General features: G+C 40.5%; 1 long non-coding RNA gene across 2 annotated transcripts in view; it reads left to right on the top strand.

Moving 5' to 3' along the window:
* LOC120554032 overlaps positions 1-21084 on the top strand; it is a 77593-nt gene extending 56509 nt beyond the window's left edge. Inside the window, exons 2-4 of one of the 2 annotated variants that reach the window (XR_005638284.1) lie at positions 325-393; positions 17539-17795; positions 21020-21084. This is a non-coding gene — a long non-coding RNA (uncharacterized LOC120554032). The remainder of the gene's footprint in view (positions 1-324; positions 394-17538; positions 17796-21019) is intronic. The other variant, XR_005638283.1, reaches the window with a different exon arrangement.
* The last annotated feature ends 1837 nt before the right edge of the window (positions 21085-22921 follow it).

Raw genomic sequence — 22921 nt, forward strand, 5'->3', positions numbered from 1 at the left:
ATCTGTTCATTATAGATGGCCGGCATGATGGATATGGTCATAATATTAATGTAAGACTGACACAGCGGAGACATGAATCATGGCCGGTTTTATTTCAAAGCCGGCGTTCCATTGGCCCACCACTAAAAAGTGATATATAAATGTCAGCGAATGGCAGCCGTAAAGCATTATGAAGTACATTTGATGACGCATTTTCGCCGTTATCAACCCACCGTTATTTACTAATGTGTCTTCTTCATGTGACAGCCGCTCTGGACGTTCACATCGGTGTCACTTGCAGATTGTGTACTTAAAGACTCCCACTGTACCTTTTGTCTTCTTCAGGTGCTGCCGGCTGCGCGGGGAGAAGATGAAAAAAAAAGGATGTTCTCGTGTGTAGCGTGCGCCCTTTGGGTATGGAAGTCTAGGAATGACTTTAAATTGAAAGCATTCAATCAAATTGAAATTTCATTTCCCATATGTGTATATCAAACTCAATTTAACTCAGTTTCTCTAAGGGCCACAGTGGAAAATAAGAATCACATCCAGGGCTAGACATGTTTAGTTTATTGACATGCTTTTATTTTGAAAAAGTCAAACATCTTTGACTGTATTATATCATGTCTCATATAGTCTTCTCATTTACAGTTTGGTCGACATAAAGACCCCAAAAAAGTAAATAAGCCATCAAAGAAAAAGGCAACAAAAAAGGTTGAAAAAAGCGACAAGAACATCGGAAAAACGTTTGAAAACAGGCCAAAAACTTCGAGAAAAAAAACGCCAAAAGTGACAAAAAATTAAGAAAAAGCTACGAAAACTAGGTTGGCAAAAATTTATTGCGAACCTAAATTGATATGCGTGCCGGATCAAAATCTGTGGAGGGGTCGGATTTGGCCCACGTTTGACACATTCTGTATATGATGTATGAGAATAGGTCGTTATTCGTTTCTAACCTTGAATTCATCTGTGTTATTGTTTTCAAAAGCAGGTGAAAATACTTCAGAAATCACAAACTCCAGGTGAAAAAAAGAATTTAAAGAACTTGTAGCTCTGTGGTTTAACCATTCATTGTTTATTTGACTCACATTTATTTGCGTTATTCTTCCATTTTTCTCAACACTTTCTTTTATTAGACGCACATTTGACAAGCTGTGCTCATTGCACGGGAAGAAGTTCCTGTTTACTGGGAAATACGGTCAACTGTTTCATATTGCCAAAGGAAAGAGAAATAAAAAGACATGGTGGTAACCCTGGTGACCATGCAATCGCAATATCCTGTCACCTCTCCGTTGTTTGCTGTCAAAGGACAAAAAACAACACCAATAAAAAAAGTGGGTGTTTTTCAAAATTGAATTACATAAAGTGACGATGACTACGTTTACACGCACATTATATTCTGTTTTATGCCCTCATTCTGAAAAAGAAGATATCCCGACTAAGCTGTTTCCACGGCTAATGAAAGAGAATATTCCACTAATATTCCAGTTTACTTGTAGCCGTGCTAAATGGGATGTTTTCAAAGTTTTCCAGCGGTGTGAACACAGCGTCCCTCTTCCATTCCTTCAACCAGCTTCTAGAAAAGGTCGGCTCATATCCAAAAACCTGTTGATATCCACGTCTCTGATAATGTTTGAAAGTAGCTGTGTGTCTTCTTCTTTTCTTTTGGCCGTGCCTCTCTATCACGGCCCTGCAAACTGTCGGCTGGTTGGTTTGTGTCCAGTAACCATAGCAACGCACAGAGCTGACCGTAAGCCTTAAAAACCTAGTCTGGCTATCAGCAGACCAAGCTCAATCCTTTAAGATTGAACATTAGTCTGGGGAGTCTGCTCTGTATTTTCTACTGCACAAGAGGCATGATCAACAGGCATAGTTCAAATGCCTCTGTACGCAATTGGATAGTCCTTCAACCAATCAGAGCAACGATCTGGGGAATCAACGGCAGCGATAGCAACATCAGCGGGTTTCTGCACTTCGGTGGCCGCCATGTTGAATGTAAACAAAAAGCTGCTTGCTGTCACTTCTCTATTCTCATCGTGTTAAACCCACCAATAGCGCGCCAGGTGGATAAGCCAGTTCGTGATTGGTCCCTGTAAAATTGTAACAAAAGCAGGATAGAAAAATGTACAGGTTTCCAGCCTGAGCTGCATGGAGAAATCATCGGGCTGGGTTTACCCAGTCTAGTAAAAACCCTGATTGAGACGCAGATTCTGAAAGCGCTGTATACACTTGGTCGGTGACTCGTCATAGCTGGGGCCATGGCCTGGGGGGGGGAGTCGCCCCTGACCAGATAACATAGTGTTAAACCAGTATGGACTACTCAAAAGCACTTTTACCGCTTGCCAGAGCAAGATACATTTAAAAATCCGTACTGGGTCGGATTGTCCGTACATTAGAAGTGACTGGACAACAACCCAACGGAACGGCCAGAGGTGTCGTTTCCCGTCATTTTTTTGTCAACGTTAGCTGGATATTCTGGAGTGTATAAATTATTAGAGGTGCAGAACGCAACCCAGCAACTTTTCGGCATTGAACCAAGCAAAAAAAGATTAAAGATTAAGATTAAAGACCAACCGCTAACAAGGTCTACACTCATTAATTAGAATGGTTTGTTTTCCTCCATGGCAAAAACGGAAATGAGGTATTAGTGTGCGTTCCCATTAATGCCGACCAAGTCTATACATGCCCAAAGAATGCTTCTACATCCTGAATAATACCGACATATCCTACGTCGTAATCGGAAAATACTAAATTTGGAAAAAGGCCCTATTCTGAATATGCAAACGGAATATGCTGTTTACATGACCTGAATCAAATTTGGAGTATTGTCATATTCTGAATAATAGTGTGCATGTAAACATACTCATGGCGAGCCTTACATTTAGTCTAAATTAAAAAAATAAGAATAATTGGTGACATATCTCTGTCAAACTGCCAACAACACATGTGCTTTGGCCATTCCAAACTATTCCATATGGCAGGGTTTGGCTCCTGACATAAGCTACACTTTAAACTTTAAGTGAAGTTTGAAATTTGATTTGAACTTTTGGCAGCCATAATGGTTTTCTTTTCAAACACGTTGATGAAAACTGGAGTGCATCATGTTTATTTAGTTGTGCATCGTGCACACACATTTGTAAATGTAATGTTCAGTTAATAATGATGATTTGAGTTGGACTTCCATATGAAGCTGTCAGTGGAAGGATAAGAAGCATGATGGGCTAATTGAGTTAGCATCAGTGTCACATTGAGTTTCTGCATGAATGAAGGCGCTCTTGTTTTCAGACGCTGTATGAAAGTTTGTCGATATGAGTCAATGTTTCACTTTTCTGAAACATCAAGCATCAGATCAAACTCGTATGTTTTTGCCAGTGTTTTCTCTCGGTTTGTGGAACACTAAGGTGTGTGTATCTGACTGGAGGTTTAGGTGTCCTCTAGGGCGTAACTTTGGGTTCAACATGGAGGGGGTTGAGATCTCCGTTTATTTGCATGCATTGAGAAAAGCGACAAAAACATTCTAGAAAAATAAGTCGAAAAAAGAGACAAAAATGTTGAAAAATTGTCAAAACAAACTTTAACGTCAAAAGGCGGGAAAAACTTTTGGAAAAAGCGCCAAAAACAATGACAATAAAACTAGAAAAAAAAAAGAGACAAAAACTCTCGAAGCTCGAAACAAGCAAGAAAACCTCCAAAAAAATGCAACAAAAACGTTGAAAAAAAAGGCAAATATGTCCGAAAAAGCATCAAAAACATTGAAAATGCCACAAAAACGCCCAATAAAGCAACAAAAACTTCTGAAAGAAGCCCAGAATGGATTATTGGGGGCGTTGTAACCCCCATCCGCCCTGTAAATTATTCCTGAGTTTCAGACAAGACAAAAGCAATTTTATTTCATTTTGTGGTTGATGTAAAATTACAAAATCAATATTTATTATTTATTTTTATGTTAAAGTTTTTAAAACACAAAGTAAAACTTAAAAGCAATAAAAAAGAAAAACAATCAACTCCCATAACATTGTTGATGTTCAGAAAGGCGTAGGGAGGAGTCGAGAACGTTTCTAGTCCTACCTGCTCTCAGTTTAGATAAAAGAAATTCTATTTGCTTCCATCACCAACTCGTTCGGCCTGAACAAATCAAATCAACAATATCAGACTGTAACAGACTGAAGAACCAGCGGTGAAAGAACAGCCTTTGTCTTCAGGATTTCATTCGGCAGACTCCGGTGTGACCGACTTCCTAAAAACGCCAAACGTCCACCTCAGCCTGTGATTGGCTGCTCGTCTGTGACGCTGTGAATGTGCAGAAGGTTCATGTCAGTTAATGGCATAATCAGTGTGTGTGTGTGTGTGTGTGTGTGTGTGTGTGTGTGTGTGTGTAAGAAATATTCAAATCCTTTACTTCAGTACTAATACCGCACTGTAAAAATACTCTGTTACAAGTATAAACTACATGTGTTTAGTGAGCAGGAATCTTAATGTGTAAAGTAACTAGTAACTAAAGCTGTAACAGATGAATGTAGTGGAGTAAAAAGTCCAATATTTCTCTCTGAAATGTAACGGTGTAGAAGTAGAAAGTGGCATGACAAGAAAAGACTCAACATTTGGACGGAAGTACAGTACTGGAGTAAATGTACTTAGTTACTTTCCGAGTGTGTGTGTGTGTGTGTGTGTGTGTGTGTGTGTGTGTGTGTGTGTGTGTGTGTGTCCGTGTCCCATCCTGCATCGTCACTCGCCCCGGATTCCCTCTGTCTCCGTGTCACCGTCTGTGGGATGAGAACAATCTTTGTCTAATATATTTTTCCATGACATCGAGTAATGTAAATTACAACGGGGGTGTTGGTATGTAGTCTGTAATTACACATCACCCCCCTCCCTCCGTCCCTCCCTCACTCCCCGCTCTTCTTCTTCTTCTTCTTCTTCTTCTTCACTGCGGAGCGTCGGCGGTCTCTGGTGCTCGGGCCTGGATGAGCTCGGCTCCCTGTTTGGAAGACGACTGCTGCACCCTACAGTTTAAAACCCGTCCCTCACTCGGTCTGCCTCAGCCTGCAAAACACTGCTCAGCCCTCTGTCTCTCTCACACCACAATCTGAATCAGACTTATTACCAGGTTAAGTAGCACTTACTAGGAATTTGCTTTGGTTTGGTGTATACATGTAAAGATATTAAAACATTAATATGAAATAAACAAACACTAAATACAGAAACAAATAACACACAAACATATAACTAAATAACATTAAGAAAGGAAAAAAAAAAGAGGCTGCAGGATGTGCAAAAAATATATCAAACAATGTTGATTTTTTTAAATTAAATATAGAATCAACTGAGGCTTTTCTGGCATCATAGGGAGACAAATACAGACTCATCAATCAATCAATCAATAAATCAATCAATCAATCACTCCAACTGTATTTGTATAGAACTTCTCATACAAAGGTCATGCAACACAAAGTGCTTCACATTGTAAAAACAAAGACCCACAACCCCTCCACACACACATACACACGCACACACACACACACACACACACACACATACATACCAGGTGTAATGTTAACGGCAGTTAAAGCACGAGGTGAGGAAACATTATGACCCGGCATAAAACTAAACCCAAACCTGCAGTGAGAAAACACTCGAGGCGTAAGGTGTTATGATATGTGAATATCAACGGTAGAAAGATACAAAAAAAATTAAATAATGAAGTAATAATCATCAGAATAAGAGAATAAAATCTGATGGCACATTTAGTGTTTTGAGTGAACTCATTTGAATACGGTGATTGAATGTCATTTCCCCCGTCTGGTTTCAGTCCCTATGATGCTCCAAATGAAATATCAAAGGCCAGACAAGTCTTAACATTCTATAAGAAGATTCTGAATATTTTGGATAACAATACTTAAGATGTACACAAAATATGGACAAATATTCTTTTTTTATTTTCAGCACCTCAAAAGCTCCTTTTGCTTGAAATATAACAAAGATTTGATGTTCCAGATTTTATAAGCCAACGGTTTAATGCCCCTGTGTCAAATAACTGAATTGTGATTTCTAATAAAAGTATTTTTCTATTTTCCAAAATAAACCAACAATATTGTGCATTAGACACAAAAACATAAATGGACAGTTCTACCGTCAGTGTGAGCATAATATTTTTCCAAAATTTAGGAAAACCCACACACACACTAACACACTCACACTCATATGATTTCATATCAAACTGTGATGCCCAATAATTAGCACGTTAATGAGTATATATGTCGATATTTGCAGTGAAAATATCTGAACTTAAGTACTGAAATATGTTTCATAATGCGTTTCTTTTTATTTGGCCCAATTTTTAATAGAACTTTCGATAGATGCTCTCGCTTTGATTCCTGCTTTTGGAAATATTTATTTAAAATTGTCTAAAAGTCAAAACCATCCCTAGGAAAAACCATCAATTTGCAGATGCTTAGGAACAATACAACGGAGATATATGACTTTTGAGATTGATATGTTTATACATGTATATATAATGTACAGTACACACTCTATAAATACATCTGTGAAATAATAGAAAACGTTCTGGCAGCTGATTACCCATAATTAAAAACGGAAATGATGTGTGTAGCCACAGTGAAAATACAGAACATTTTCTGTTATTTAAAATTCTTTCACACAAAGCTGCTCAGTTAGAAAAGTTCTAAAAAGAAAACCAATCTTAAAAAACGCTTTTCAACTGGCTGCAGTGTACTTCCCGCCTTTTCCTTTATTTTCCCAAGATGCATTTGTGTTAGCAGTAAATACCTGTAATCCATAACATTCGCAGATAGTGTTGTAATAATATTTTCTCCCAGAATGCATTGCCATTTACAGTATGATCCTGTAGAACATTAAAACTGTAAGATACTGTGAGATCTTAGCTGTCCATTTACATCAACAGTTAACAGTGCAGATATTTCTTAGAGTGTATATAATATAATATCTGAAGCTTTGCAGATCATTGTATTGCGATGCAGTTCAGGGTTTTCCTTCCCATTACAATTTTTAGGTGCACCCAAGCCGTTTTGCTTGTTGTGCCGCTGACAGGCTCAGATTAATATTGTAAGTGTCTGACAACATTATGGATAGGATTTCTAAGGAGGTCGACCTTTCTGTTAAAGCGCCCATATTATGCTCATTTTCAGGTTCATAACTGTATTTTAAGGTTGTACCAGAATAGGTTTACATGGTTTAATTTTCAAAAAACACCATATTGTTGTTGTACTGCACAGCTCTCTCTCACTGCTGCAGATCCTCTTTTCACCTGGTTTCTGTTTTAGCTACAGAGTGAGACCTCTTTTCATCTTCTTCTTCTGTACTATCTTTGATTGCACTCGCACATGCTCAGTAGTTCAGATGTAGATCATGTCAGCTAGCTAACTCTAGAGACAGTAAAAGAAAGCCTGTTTCTCCAACTTTGGTCAGTTACAAGGCAGATTAGCTGGGAGACTTCTAAATGAAGTAGTTCTTTTGTAGATTATGGTGAACTTGTTTGTGTTGTAGCAGTGCTTTGCTATTGAGAACGACGTAGCATGCTAGCGTTAGCATTAGCGTTAGCATGCTAATGCTAACGGTTAGCATGCTAACGAGCTAACGGTTGTGGTTAGCCAGCTCATTTCGGACTGTGACGTCACAGTCCGAGCCGATTTTGAACAGCTCACCAGGAGACTGAAGGCAGGACACATTTAGAAACCATATCTCTCTCAAAACAGCATGGATGGATTTTTTTCAAAGTTTGTATGTGTGTGGAAGCACCAGAGACACAAAAGAACACCCCAAATCCCAGAAAAAGTGATTTTTTCATAATATGGGCACTTTAAAGAGTAAGATCCTTTTTTTAAACTTAAAAACATCCACAAAATTGCGTTCACTAAATCCACCAGTCTCCTTGTAAATAATCAGTAATTTTAGCATCGTAAAATACACTTCATTGAAAGTAGGGATGTCACGAGAACCCATTAGCGGTTAGCGGCGGCCACTGAACAGGCTACACGTTGTAAACAGCCGTCGCCACTTTCCTGCTCCTCCGGTAACGTTAGCAGGGTTAGCATGGCGGCGTTAGCCAGGACCAGTCGGGATCACTTCACTGGCTGCGTCTCAATTGTTTTTGCGAGTAACCAACTCGGGTACTCTAGCTATATAATTCAATGTGAGTACACAAATGTTGAAATGACATAAAATGCGCGTCCCTTGTAGCCGTGATAAATTAGCCTGAAGCTAATGCTTAGCTACCTGTTCAGGAGGACTCAGCGTCCTTTTGGGCTCTACGCTGTCTCCATCTTTCAAATACATCTCCAATATTTACCAGAGGTTAGTAACGTCTCTGGTCATGCAACTGTTAGAAACACTGTTGTTGTTTTTGCACAGTGCCTTTTTGAAAAGATGCCTGGAAGTCTGGAATGTGTCTGGGGACACTAGTTGTTGCACTATGACTATTCATTGCACTTTATTATGTTGTTCTATGTTCTATTGCACATGTTTTGTATGTCTTGTTATAACATTTTGATATTTTTCAAATATTATAGTTACAATAAGTACATGGAATCATAGAAAATCCTTTTTCTTTAATGTGGTATTATTTTACTGGTATTGGCACCGACTACTGAATTTTTGGTATCATGACACCCCTACTCTGAAGGGATCCTTTCTATAATTTTGTCAGACACTTAGAATATTAATCTGAGTCTGTCAGCGGCAAAAACAGAACTTTTAGTTGACGCTAACTGATGCTGAACATTAGTCCTTTAGGGTTCCATTACAGCCCGGCCAGTGGCTGCTGGTTACAGCGTTCACGCTCAATACTGGACCATTGTCAAAGATTGTTGTTCCCATCAGTCACTTAGACACAGGAACATAGGAACATAGGGTCCAGGTTGAAAAAAGCAGTAGTTACCCTTTAACCATTTGAAAATGGTTGACAGTTGAAAACATTCATTAATTAGAAATGATTGAAAAGCAATCAAAAAGTAATTAAATGTAATACGTTGAAACAGTTGCACTACTATAGTTTGTATTCACGCATGGAGCCACCTTCAATATTGACTTAGGCTGCACACTCTAATCCCCCCCCCCCTCCCGGACATTTTAAGACGGTTATTTCAAATAATTTCACTTCTGTGTGCAATTCTTTTCTGTTTAATGCGTCTTGTATCTCGGCATTATTGAAAATGAGGGAGACCTCAAAGATTTCAGAGATTTTACAAATAAAGGTTTTAAATAAATAAGTTGAGTTAACCAATCGGTAACTTATTACATTTCCAAAGTAACCTTCGCAACACTGCGTACTATATGCAGTATGTAATTCTGGCATATTATATGCATATGTAACCTTAAAGTGTAATTCTTCTGTATTCCCTCAAGCAGCAGTGACAGCCTCAATAATGTATCTGATGTTTAAGATGGTAAAAGATTAAAGAATATAAAATATACCTGGCAAACAGGACTGCAAATACTTCATATGATATATTTTATTAACGTGTCATGCCACTAAGTGGCTCATTCCACACGGATTTACACATCGCCAATACAAAAGATATTTCATCCACAGCTTCCGGTCCAATGTCCACCCACAACAAAAGTCTACTTTGCACAAAATATAGAATAAAGAAAACATATCACAGCAGCCACGACACGATAGTGTAACCCATAAATGATCCACTTAGAACTAAACATGTCATACATAAAACAACTACTACAGACACAGAACAATAAGTAAATAAATAACAGGGAATGTCACTTCCAGACAGAGATTCATCGTTACTGTAATGATATTTTAACATTATTGTTTCCTTTTTAACCCTCGTGTTTTCTCCCCGTCCACTGTGAACTTGTCGTCATTGGAAATTAATTTTTTTTGTGGCTTTTTAAAAAAAATGATTTGGTCACTTATATGCACCACTAACACCAACTTGTGTTGTTTTAATAATATGTTTTACACTTTTACACTCTTGGAACATGAAATTATGAAATTATACTTAATTGTTTTGTTAAAAAGCAGAAAAGATGAATTATTTAATGTTATAGTTAGGACCAGAGGATGTTGAGTAAATCACAGACTGGTTCATGTCAAAGTTTAGTCAGGAGACCATTTAACAGTTTTTTTTCAAATATTATAAAATTCATTAAATTTACCTGAAGAACGTTTAGTTTTATGGAACAATCCATGTTGTTTTTGGGCAATTTGACCGGCCATCGACCATGCAACTTTGTTTTTTTTTTTGAGTCAAAATTGAAAAAGAAAACTTTTTTTTCTTCGTTTTGGTCGTCGTTTTCAACACTTTTGTCGCTTTTCCCGATGTTTTTTCTCTCCACATTTTTTCGACGTTCTTGCCATTATTTTTTTTTTTTTGCAGCTTATTTGTCACTTTATTTAACGTTCTTTAAAAAAAATCTTTTTCAAATGCTATATAATTGAATGCATATTCAATGAAAGTAATGATCTGATCATTTATATTTTTTGTGAAGAGCGTTGTATGGAACCATCCACGTTATTTTGACAATTTGGTTGCAAGAAACCCACATTTCTGATATAGAAACTAGTTGAAAGAAAAAACAGAAGGGTTAAAGAAAGAATTTCACACATCCAAACAAGTCTTCTGTGCAGGCAAAAACAAGGACTTGAAGAAAGACAAAATCCTGATGTTAAAGTTTCCTTTAATAAATGGTGGTGCTGCAGCAAGAGCAGTGTGCAGGATTTTCTCTTTCTTCAACAACCCGTCGACCGTGCAACTTTTTGTTTTTCTGGGTCGTCTTTTTCAACACTTTTGTTGCTTTTTTTCTGATGTTTTTTGAAGCTTTTCCCGACGTTTTTGTCACTTTCAATGTTCTTTCACCAATCGTTTTCTTCAAATGCTATAAAATTGAATGAAAGTAGTGACCTGATCATTCATTTTACTTGTGAAGAGCGTCGTATGGAACTATCCATGTTATTTATTTTTTTTGACAATCTGGTTGAAAGAAACCCAAATTTGACCCGAAGACAACAATATTGTTAAAAGATGGACATGACAAGTTCAGCTTCTTACCTGCGGTCCAGTTTACTCCCGAACTGAAACTGTGACCCAAACGGGACAGATACGGAGCCAGAATGGACACGTGCCACGACCACTGCTGGGACAGAAAACAAGACAACACACTCACATCCAAGCTTTTCATCCATACCGCTTCAGATCGGACCCAAACGTTTTTGCTTCGTGTTTTTCTTAAAACTGACCCATGCATTTGTGCCTTTTGGGACAATTTTAGAAATCTGGTTTTGAACTTGCAAACTTGTTCTTGTACTTGCTGTACATACCACTGACAATACAACTTTTTTAACACTTCATCACTGAGTGTTAGATACATGCATCACAATACTGCACTAAGTGCAAGGGCGAAACTTTGGGTTCAACACTGGGGGGGTTGGGATCTCCAGCTATCCACGGAGGTCCCGGGACACGTCTGCATGTGTTGAAAAATACTAGCAGCAAAGCAAAAAAAGCAACAAAAGCTTTTGGAAAAAAAACGACAAAGGCGACAAAAATGTAAAGAAGTAAGAAAAGACTCAAGTAAAGTACAAGTACCGGAGTAAATGTACTTAGTTACAAAACAAACTATCTTTATACAGCAGGATGAGACAACAAGCAGCACTAAGTAAATTTTTTTACTAAGTCTTTTTTTTCATGCCACTTTCTACTTCTACTCCGCTACATTTCAGAGAGAAATATTGTACTTTTTACTCCACTACATTCATCTGTTACAGCTTTAGTTACTAGTTACTTTACACATTAAGATTCCTGCTCACTAAACACTTGTAGTTTATAAAATCTGATGTTTGATTCTAAAGTAAACTAGCCAACAATATAACGGCCTACAAGTCCAGCTGAGATGATTAGACCATTAAACACACAACTGGTTGGATCCTTTACTCTTTCTACAATGGGAGGAGAGTTCTTACTTACTTACTTTTAATACTTTAACCACATTTTCCTGATGATATTAACAGACTTTTACTGAAGTAATATTTTCACTGCAGGACTTTAACTTGTAACAGAGTGGTTTTAGTACTTTTACTGAATTAAAGGATCTGATCTGTTTGCAGGTCTGGAAGTCAAAAGCCAAATACATTTTCTCAGTTTCATGAATCTCAAAGTGTATATGCAGTATTTAGCTTTCACATCCTATCTCTGTTACCTGCGTAGTTAAGATATATTCTTTTTTTTCTGAGTGAATATACTATGTAGTCATATGCCCATCCCTTTTAGGGTGACCGTTTTGGTCTAGTATTTGGTGTCAGAAGAAAACCACATTGGGATGTTACAGGTGTGTGTTGTCATGGCTTCACACACCTTTGCAAATACTCAAATTTGCAGCTGAAATGACAAAGAAATGATTGCAATATACGACACAACAGCTCTAGATATAGAATAGTTGACATGCACTTGAGATTTTTGGTAGTCCAAACTAATTTTTTCCTAAAGTTTAAGTGGCAAGTAAGGATGCAAACACAGACTTCCATAAGCAAACGTCTCTGCATGGTCTTTATATTCAGCTTCTTTTTTTAAGATACACATCCGTACAGATTATCTCCAAAACATGCTCTTATTTCCTCAAAAAGGGGACTTAATTTAGGCAATGATCCTTCATTTGTCTTCATTTTGTGTCTTAAATAGTTCCTCTGAGATTACCTGTCACTTGTGTCAGGGGTTGAAGTTTTAGATTAAAAAAAAACGCACTCGCAAGAAGATCTGATTGTGCTCAAGTTTGGATTTAATCCAGCTTTAGTGTCTGAGCACTACTGTGCAAAGCAAATCTACTCGAGGGGAAGAAGGAGATGGCGGGGGGGGGGGTGAAAGTTGGGTAGCACCGAGATGGAGACGCTTTGACTTGACTTTTCTCTGGCTGCCTTTAAGCAAAGCCGCTGTGGAGATAGACGGGAGTAAATAGAAAAAACAGTGATTGCCGTCTCGCTCTGCCTCCCCTCTCTCCCTAATCTGATTGGGCTCGTTCCCGCCGAATCGAGGGCAACGCCAAAAACAAAAGATCACCAATCAGATAGAAGGGGCTCCCACTGAAGTTCTTGGCATGGTGTGAATGCTTTGCCCTCTCATGTGCGCTAGTATCTAGCAGCGAGATTCCCCGTGTCGCTTTTATGTGTTAATCGTCACCGCTCAGTGAGACCATTGTGCTGTCTGCATCGCCGGGGGAGGAAAACCGCAAAAAAGGGTGGGAGGGGGGAGTTTATACGAGGAGTGAATGTGAGCGGCGGAGACTGCCAGCACCGTTTCACACGAGCTGAGAGTCGCCTCATCGCCCCCGTTGACGTGGGTCCAAGAGTGAAATGCGGTGCTCTGCCACCACAGACTTCTCTGATTGGTGGGGAAAGATTTGGGGTGGGAGGATGATTATCACCTGAAGTTTATCTCTAAGATATAGAGGAGCCGGGGGTCAAAAGCTCTGCCAACCACTGAAACGGCGGCCCCTAGACCGTGGAGCGCTTCTCCTCGTGTTTTAAGAGCGGCAACCTTTTTAAAAAGCAGCTAAAGACACATCTCTTTAGTCAGGCGTTCCTTCAGCCACATTGTTGACTGTACTACTATGTATCGTATGCCTTAGTGATTTAATGTAATATATTGTGACTTATGCCTACTGTACACTAGAAGACTTTGAACAGACTACAGTCTGACACCATCTCACATCTAAAAACAATCATCTCACATCTAATGTTAAAGACTGTCATCATATGTAAAGACTTAGGGTCACACATTGCAAGACTACAACTATTGGTTTTGAAAAATGTAACCAAGCTAGCTAGCCACCGCTAGCGTTAGCTGTTAACTTTAAGGTAAAGTCAGCAGATGTTCTGTTCTGCCGTACATGCAGATGAATGTCTCCAGTACCAGGAGGTCTGTGTTTATCCACCGGTAAAACTCCCGTTGGATGACTCTTTAGCGTTTAGCTTAGCGCGGCGCCATAGCAACCATAAACACCACTGGCTCTAGCTGTTTGCTGCTTCCTGATTGGTGCTGGAGGGAGAGCACCCATTGGTTGTTGACAATATTCACGTGATTTAACTTCACTACCAAAACTTCAAACTTAGAATCATATGTATGATGTAACCTAAAATAAAATGAGGCTTCTTGAGATTGAATATTTCAATCTGTGTAAGCATAATAAGTGTCAGGACAAGCAGATACTGAAGTTAGATATATACAAAGTCAAGCATAGTAAAAAGGTGTTTTTCCTATGCTTAAAGTAACTTTTTCAAACTTTGCATGTTTAAGGAGAAATTTTGGGGGAAATCATATCGTGCACACATCCCAAAGTTTCATCATCATCCTGCAAAATGTGTGTGTGTGTGTGTGTGTGTGTGTGTGTGTGTGTGTGTGTGTGTGTGTGTGTGTGTGTGTGTGTGTGTGTGTGTGTGTGTGTGTGTGTGTGTGTGAGAAGCAGATGCCATTCTGCTGATTTCAGTCCACATCCATCCATCTACGACCCAAATCTTTCCAAAGGCCACCGGGACGGGCCGTCCTCCGCAGGTCAGGTGGCGTCCAAACTGTTTGGTCTCTCAGGTCAGTCGACGCCTGACGAGGAACATCTGCCTGCCAAAAAAAAAATCTCAGGCTGCCGCGGAAACATCAACAGTCGCTCGGTTTGTGTCGTCGACCGTGTTCAATGTTGCCGCGCAGTGGTGGAATGTAACTAATTACATTTACTCCAGTGCTGTACTTCAGTCCAAATGTTGAGGTACTTGTACTTTACTTGAGTCTTTTCTTTTCATGCTACTTTCTATTTTTACTCCACTACATTCATCTGTTCCAGCTTTAGTTACTAGTTACTTTACACATTAAGATTTCTGCACACTAAACACATGTAGTTTATAAAATCTGATGTTTGATTCTAAAGTAAACTAGCCAACAATATAACGGCTGCAAGTCCAGCTGAGATGATTAGACCATTAAACAACCGTTGTCTTATTATCTCGCAATGAAACACACACAGACACACACACACAGCAACTTTTCAACTCACTATTGCACATTAATGCTGGCATGTTAGCTGCCTTTCATCTGATCTTTATAGGGATTAAAACGACAACATAGGATTCAACTGTGGCTGCAAATGTGTTACTGTATGAAAAGTATTTCACCTATGTGATACATCTCTTCACCTTTGATACAAGCTGAAAATACATTCGCTATTGTCTATCAAAAACCAGGAGGGAAGGGGGAGGCAGGAGAACAGAAGTTAGGTTTTGACACGGTACCAAGCAGTTATTTTATTGATGTGGGAAGACACAGGAAAACGAGCTGCTTTCACTCTTGCATGTTGAGTCCTTCTGTTGGCGCGCAAATCCAAAACAATTTCAGATTTTTGAGAAATACGGGGGCAGCTGGCATTCCCACAGCCCACCGGAATTAACCGCTTATGCGCTGCAACCCTATCTGCTCTGCACCTGGGCAGCTAGCAGGGCAGCCCTGCACCTTAGACTCGGGAACACAGTCCACTGCTGCAGTGTATGTGGGTGCGTGCGCGTGTGTGTGTAGTGTGTTGTGTGTGTGTGTGTGTGTGCAGTGTCATTGCAAGAGGGAAAAAGTGACTCTCTGCATAGCCTTCCTGCCTGTTTGACACTTTCTTCCTCTTTTTGGTTTGGAAGATTGCTAAAACATATTTTAGTTGCTTTTTGTAAATATATATAAATGTAACTGATTATGGCTAATGGGCTTATGTATCGTCTCGTATCGGCCGCAGGTTCCTGAATTGAATCGGAATAGGTATCATGGCAGACTTTGTGATATCAGAAAATATTGTATTGTTTTTAATAAAATCAATCTAAACATGTGATTTACATACAGTACCTAGTTAAAATGTGAAACCTCCCCAAAGAAAAGTCTAAAGTGAATTAAGGGATATATTTTAAAGGGCACTTTATCAATTTTGCAGATGGAGTTCATTGTATTAGTCGTGGGTAGGGCTGGATATTGAATTCGAGACTTTTTAGTCACCGACCGAATTTCCTCTAATGTATCGAGTATCAAAAAATGCCTTGTCATTCAATCATCTTCAATACCTAAAGAGTAAATGTCATCAGCGTCAGTGAGCCTATAAACACGCAGCATGCTTCTACCAAGATCTAATAATGTCTGTGATTGGCTGTCTAATGTTACACCTTGTAGAGACACGCAGGAAGAAGCACAGAGACGGCTGTAGGAGCTGGAACATAGATAAAAAGATTTGTGCCGTAATGTGTATGTTGTAATTTATTTTCATTTTATAAAATTGGTATCGAAAAAAGTATCTTCAGGAACCGGTATCAAAGTCACGGTATTGGTATCGGTACTGGTAATGAATATTTTTGAAGGATACCCAGCCCTACTCTAAAGAGCCTGAAAGCTTTTTGAAATCTGCAGTTTAACCGTTTGGTCCTTGGCATTAAAACCCCTATGAAAAAGACACATGCTTTTACAGGTCAGATAGATCAGTCAAAGTTGTGTGTCTTAACCCTCAGATTGTATAACCACTATAGTGTTACACTTCTTTTGGGATTTCATGGTCAATAAACCTTCATTTATATGAAATTATACCACGTTAATCAGTAATTATTTTGACTAAAATGCCTTTCCTCGCCACTGTTGCACCAAATGTTTACTCTTTGGGGGGGAATTGTTGTGTCTCTGTAAATTATAGAGTGTGGTCTAGACCTACTCTATCTGTAAATTGCCCTGAGATAACTGCTGTTATAATTTGACACTCAGGGTTGTCGGACTGGGGGTGGAAAAGGGACTGAGTACTGCTAGTTTGAGGAGAGCCCAAAAAGATGCTAGAATGGTTAGCTGTGAATGCCGGGAGGGGCCCATACAGAATTACTTTCTACAGGACCCAGAGTTTGTGCTATGCCCCTGTTGATACTATAAATATAATTGAATTGATATTGAATTCTAGCTACACTGGAAGTCTATAAAACCTGGGATGAGTAAATGTTTAATTAGGAGGACTTCATGAGTCATAAATGCTGTTTGAGAAGCTTTTCCGCGCCGGCCAAAAACCCCAAAACCCAAAGTTTGCAGTGCAATCCCTGCGAGTTGACTGTCTGCTGAGAAAGCTGACAGGCCAGGCGTGGTAAACAGCGGTGCGGAGCGAACATGTTGTCGCCCGTGTTGAACATCTGACCTGGCTGGAACCTGCGGCGAGCGCCACAGCTGAACAGGAGGCCGTCTGGATGGGAGAGGAAGGGGGGAGGGGGGAGGGAGGGAGGCTTGGCTGTACATGCTTGGCTACTTGCCCCGGTCTCATTGACCAGACAGCTGAACTAGCGAGGGAGGGAGGGAGGGAGCAATCGGATGAAGCCTCTGTTTGTTTTTTTATACATAACTAAATAATAATCTGCACTGTTATCAATCATTTAACTTCCGTCTCTGCTTCTACTTTTCCCACACAGCACTTGTGCAATGCTTTGTTTTTACCTCATGATTTCTCTGCTTTCTACATGCAACGTTTGAGAAAAAATTTTATTTTCATTCTCTTGTGTGTGTGTTTTGTGTGTCTATGCTCATGTGTGTACAGCATGTCCATACACTTGTAGGCGTTGCACAGCGTGAGCACGTCTGCATGTTACTCCTCTGCGACTGTTAGTGGGTCCGCATGTGACTGCCTCCGCTGGGTCCCAGCGGGGGGGCTGCGGGTGGCCCCGCCCACCCCAGGCCGGTTCCAGCCAATCAGGTGCTAATGTGCGGGAACAGGAGAGGGCTGCGCTGACAGATGGCCGGCTGACCTGGAAAACCTGCCCCCCTTTTCAGGGTTCAGCAGTCGGCAGATGACAGGTATTATTTCATAACCCAAAGACTGAAGACCCACACGCACGCACACACACACACACACACACACACACACACCACACACACACACACACTCACTTTTTCTATCAGTTTAATTCATTAACTAGTTGCTGAGTGATTTCCTTTTGAGTGGTGTTCACTTTGAGGAGTTAATCTAGCAGTTTTTAACTCTGAGAAATTGTATTTTAATCCACTGAATTCCTCCATGGAAATATTTATACTTATATATAATTATATACTTATATAGCACGTATCTTTCTTGTTTTATCACCTAGAGTTATGTCGATTTAAGGCCTTGGAAAATACAGATATTAGAGGTATTATACTGTTTTTGTAGCACAGTCTTATCTAACCTGCTTCAACATTTGTTGTTAATTATCACGATACAACTTTATTGTCATTTACACTGAAATTAATTTTGCGTTCCCGAGCAGCTCCGCTAAAAAAACCTAAAACATCCTGTTTGCTTTACTTTGCCATTTATTTCCATTATAGCGTTGTCTGTCGTATGTTCTTAAATTCACTAAAAATCTTTCCTGAGGCTGCAGATTCTCTGAATTCAAGCACAGCAGACACACACACACACACACACACACACACACACACACACACACACACACACACACACACACACACACACACACACACAGTGTACACAACAAGTTACACATTGGTGTAGCAGCTCACACACATAATTTCACACTTAGCCATTGACACACACACACACACACACACATACACACACACATTTATCTGAGGCTCCAACCAGCCATGTAACTCTGATGTCAGGGCAAATCAGTCTGGCAGAAAGTGCTTTTTGATGAAGTCGTTCATAAATTTTAATACAACATGTCAGCTAACATGATGTATAGACTGGCTGCTCATTCATATTTCAAACAGTCTGCCGTTGAGCAAACAGCAGGGGTGTACCTTGCTCTACCTTTAGAGTGCTGCTGGTTACGGCTGTCAGAGGAGAGCAGAGAAACACTGCTAGCATTTGATTCTTAGGTGCAGGGATTTTCATTACAAACCAACCGTGTCCGGAGGACTAACGGAGAACTATAGCTGAAATAAAATCCAATAAATATAAAAAACAAATCTCGTCATGCAATATCTTTTAAGATACACATCTTTTATTCGTACTACTTCTAAGAGCTAGCAAGTCATTTACATCATACACAATGCTAGCTTCTACATGTGAGCTAGTGGATCTGTGTTATTTGGCAAGACTGTGGTTGTTGTTGCCATAACAGCCGGGCACTGTCATGTGTAGTAAATGTTACTTAGGGGGCTTTCACACCTGCCTCATGTAGTTGTGTTGAACGGCTCTAGAGTTGGTTTGGGTAAATGCACAACACATTAGGCTCATTCTAGATGAGCCAGGTCTGCAAAGAATCGATCATGCCAGTTAGATTACACTACAAGGCCCAGGGGCATGCTGGGAAATGCCTGGTTCTCAGCTGATCTAGCAGAATCTGCATCAGAATCAACTCAACATGATGACGTTTTATATCAATTTTGTCTGATTTAAAGGCTTATCCTGTACAGAACACGTGTGGCAGATAGTGACGTTTAGAAGTCTGAGACTAAATCTGTTCAGATTCCAGATCATCTCCAGTCTGTTGTTCTCAACGTCAGCAACAGATCGCATGTACAGCATTTTGACAGCTAATCCGTCCTAAACTGATATATGGGTCTGATAACATTTTATGAAATCGTTATCGGACATAACAGCGGATTTTTGTCAACACCTCCTGCTCTCGTCCACTTTACAGGCAAGGCGCAGTTCATCTCAAACGAGCGGATTCTCAGTCCTGTCGCGTCAGGCAGACGCTTGGTCCAGTGCCGTTGGCGTTTGTTACTGACGCAAAAAGTCTCCTTTAGTGTCACATTTAGACGCTCTCGGTCAGGACTCTTGACGTCACTTTGGACGCTCTGGGTCGGGACATGCGGCACAAGCACGGGACAGGTTTAGGAAAAGATGGTGAGCTGGTTTGACCATGGGACAGGACCTTCCTGTATTTACTCTCTTGCTCCCGCCCCCAGACACATCCGACCAATAAGAGGAGTTTTGGTTCGCTTGTATTTTTCTCCTCTGTAAAACGAAACCGAATCCAAGGGGGAAATCGCTCCAATTTTTTAAACTCATCAACTGATGCGGAGCAGAGCAAAACCAACGAACAGGAGGAAAGAATGCATTTGTTGGGGACTACATTCAGTGCCGGATTAATCCACATTTGGTGCTCTTGTGAGGGTTTGTGGCATCACGACGGTGTGTGTGGGATGGAGTAATGAAGGCACATGTCAGTGCAGCAGTAAAACACACTGATGGGTTTTTAGGGTTGCTGTTGTTTTTTTTTAAAGCACAATGTCGCTCTATGGCGGAGAGAAAGAAGACAACCGAAGGCCCTTTTTGAATCCCTATGGATGAAAGATCTCAAACATTGAGTCTTGAAAAAATGTTCAGGAGAAATAAGAGCCAGACAAAAAGATCTGAATTGTGCGATCTGCTCTAAACAGCTGAGCATCATATCGAATTCCCCCTTCACACAACTCGCAGTGATTCTCACATTGCTGAGTGGAAAGGTGGCCCGTATCTAATTTTCCCAACCCTAAGACTCTCGCCTTGTATGAAAATGAGACACATTTCCGCTCCATTAATTGATCCGGGCAGCCGCTTTTGAAATGTGGACCTGCCTGAGAATCAGGAATTAGGGGCCGACTCCTGGGCCAATTAGGCGAGTCTTCGCCGCATCTCGGCCCCCAGCTCCTCCGACGCATCTCAATCAATCCGGACCGTCCGCAGGTGAAAATGCCAGACGGGAGTCGCCAGTTGCCGCCGTGAATGCTAAAGGCGGGCAGCGCCGTAATGCTATTCATGTCCAAAATCACGCCTCGCATACAGCACGGGGGGGGACAAAGGCTAATAGTCTCTCATTGGCTGCTTTTACCTTCCGTGATTCACTCGATATGTGAGAAACCAGCTTTTACCTTCTTCTTTCATCTCTGCCAATAATAGTCGCAGCCGCAGCGCGTCTATGAATAGCAAAGAAGAAGAGATGGGGAGGTAATTATCCCTCTGGGAGAATCTCCCCCCCCCCCCCCCCTCATTCTACTGGATTTGAAGATGAAATACACAACGACTGACAAGTTCTAGCTGTGATTAGAGTTATGTCATGTTTAGTTTTTCTCTTTTGTGTCTTTCACAGAGAGGTCAGAAGTCAGGGCCACAGCTTCACATCGCACACAAGTAATGGAGTGAAAAACCTGCTGTGTAAGTATTTCTTTAACATATTTGGGTTCTCTAGACTTATGTCAGGACAATAGGGATGTCAAAATTGGCCAAAAATTACGTTTGTTGTAATATTGGGTTCTAAATTTTGTTTTTGTTTTTTTTATGATGTTTTTCAATAAACAAAATATGCAATTTGACATCATTTTGGACCGTTATTATCACCATATCTGTGTATAAACTGTCGGAAAAACTAGTGCAGAAAATAGATAACACTCAAAAAACTTGCTACAAAACTCACTAAAGAACTCCAACTACATTCATTAGATCTGAGAAAAGTCTTTTGGTCAGTTTGATGCTTTTTTTCACTGTTTTGGGGCTTATTTCTGTGTTTTTTTGCAGCATGTTCCCTTCATTTAGCTGAGTTGCTGCCAAAAACGGCTCGGGTGCTGCACCTAAGACTTATAGTGGCAGAGACAACCCTGCAGTTTGACAGCTGACTGTCTGTTGGGACGTGTCCCGCCCCTCTAAACCCTGTTGTAATCCCGCGTTCAGACAGCGTGAGCCTTAATTGAAATAATCCCCGCGCTGAGCGGGCCGGTGCTGCCCAGCGCTGCAGCCGGAGCCAGCGCCATGATGGGTCCAGTTTAACCCACGGTGTGACTCTGACCTTTCCCTTGCCGCTCGCTGGGACCGTCTGAAGCCGTCCCAGGAAGGACATCTGGTCCTGGGGGTGCTGGGGAGCGTTTGATCCGCCCGGCTGCTCCCAGAGGCCTCTCAAACCCGATGGAGGGGAACACACTACAGCAACGTTTTTAATGCTTTCTCTTCAACGTTTTTGTCGCTTTTGTCCACGTTGTTGACTCTCTTTCTGCGTTTTTTTCGACATTTTTGAAGCTTTTGTCGACATTAACGAAGTTTTCTTTCGCCGTGTTTGTCACTTTTGTCAACATTGTTGGCTATTTTTCTGCATTTTTGTTGCATTTTTAGCCGTTTAGCTTGGGGCTTTTAAAATGCTTTTTGTCAGTGTGATGTATATTACATATTATGCTGCACTGAATATACTATAAATATAAATCATATCCCTCAAAAACCACTTTATCGCTGTCATAGGAGACCTGTGAGACAACACCAACAGAGACAATGGCACGGAAAACTACGTTTCTATATTAAATGTCTTATTAATAAAGGTCAATGCGACAAATGTCCATATGTCCTGGCAGCCTTTAAAAGAAAAAAAACTCTGACTGAATGTTTCAACACTCAGATCTGAGAGACAGAAGTTAGAGCTACACATCTGTCTGTTTTTTCACATTTTAAACATGCCCCGCTGTGTTTAAACACAGCGCGGTTTGTAATGCATCACCTCTGAGTTATTGTCTACCGTGTGTTTCTGCGCTAATGAACGTGTGTCTCTGTATTTGGTTACTCTGTGTCTGAATGGGTCCATTTCTGCCTCTTTTTCCTGCCACTGTATCTAAAACATCAACATCTGCAGACCATTTAGTGCTGCTGACACCGGGCTAATAACAGACTGTGTGTGTGTGTGTGTGTGTGTGTGTGTGTGTGTGTGGGTGCGTGCGTGCGTGCAGCTTAGCCAACAAGCACAGCTGAAAGGTGTCACCGAGGCTCCTACGCCTCCTCTAACAGTTACTGATTCAGGGGGAGCTTGTTTTTTTTCTTTTTCTTTTTCTGTTTTTTTTTGTTGCGGCCTCAAGCTTTTTAAAAAAAAGATTCATCAGAAACGTTGTACGTGTTCGACATCCAGTCGGTTGTTTCCAGTGGGGTTCGGCGGCCGCAGAGTGACGACGACGCCCACCGTCCCCCACACTTTTTTTTTAAACAATTTCTTTGACATTTTCATAAAGGAAGTGATAAC

This window comes from Perca fluviatilis, chromosome 24 (assembly GCF_010015445.1).
Source record: "Perca fluviatilis chromosome 24, GENO_Pfluv_1.0, whole genome shotgun sequence".
NCBI classification, from domain to species: Eukaryota; Metazoa; Chordata; class Actinopteri; order Perciformes; family Percidae; genus Perca; species Perca fluviatilis.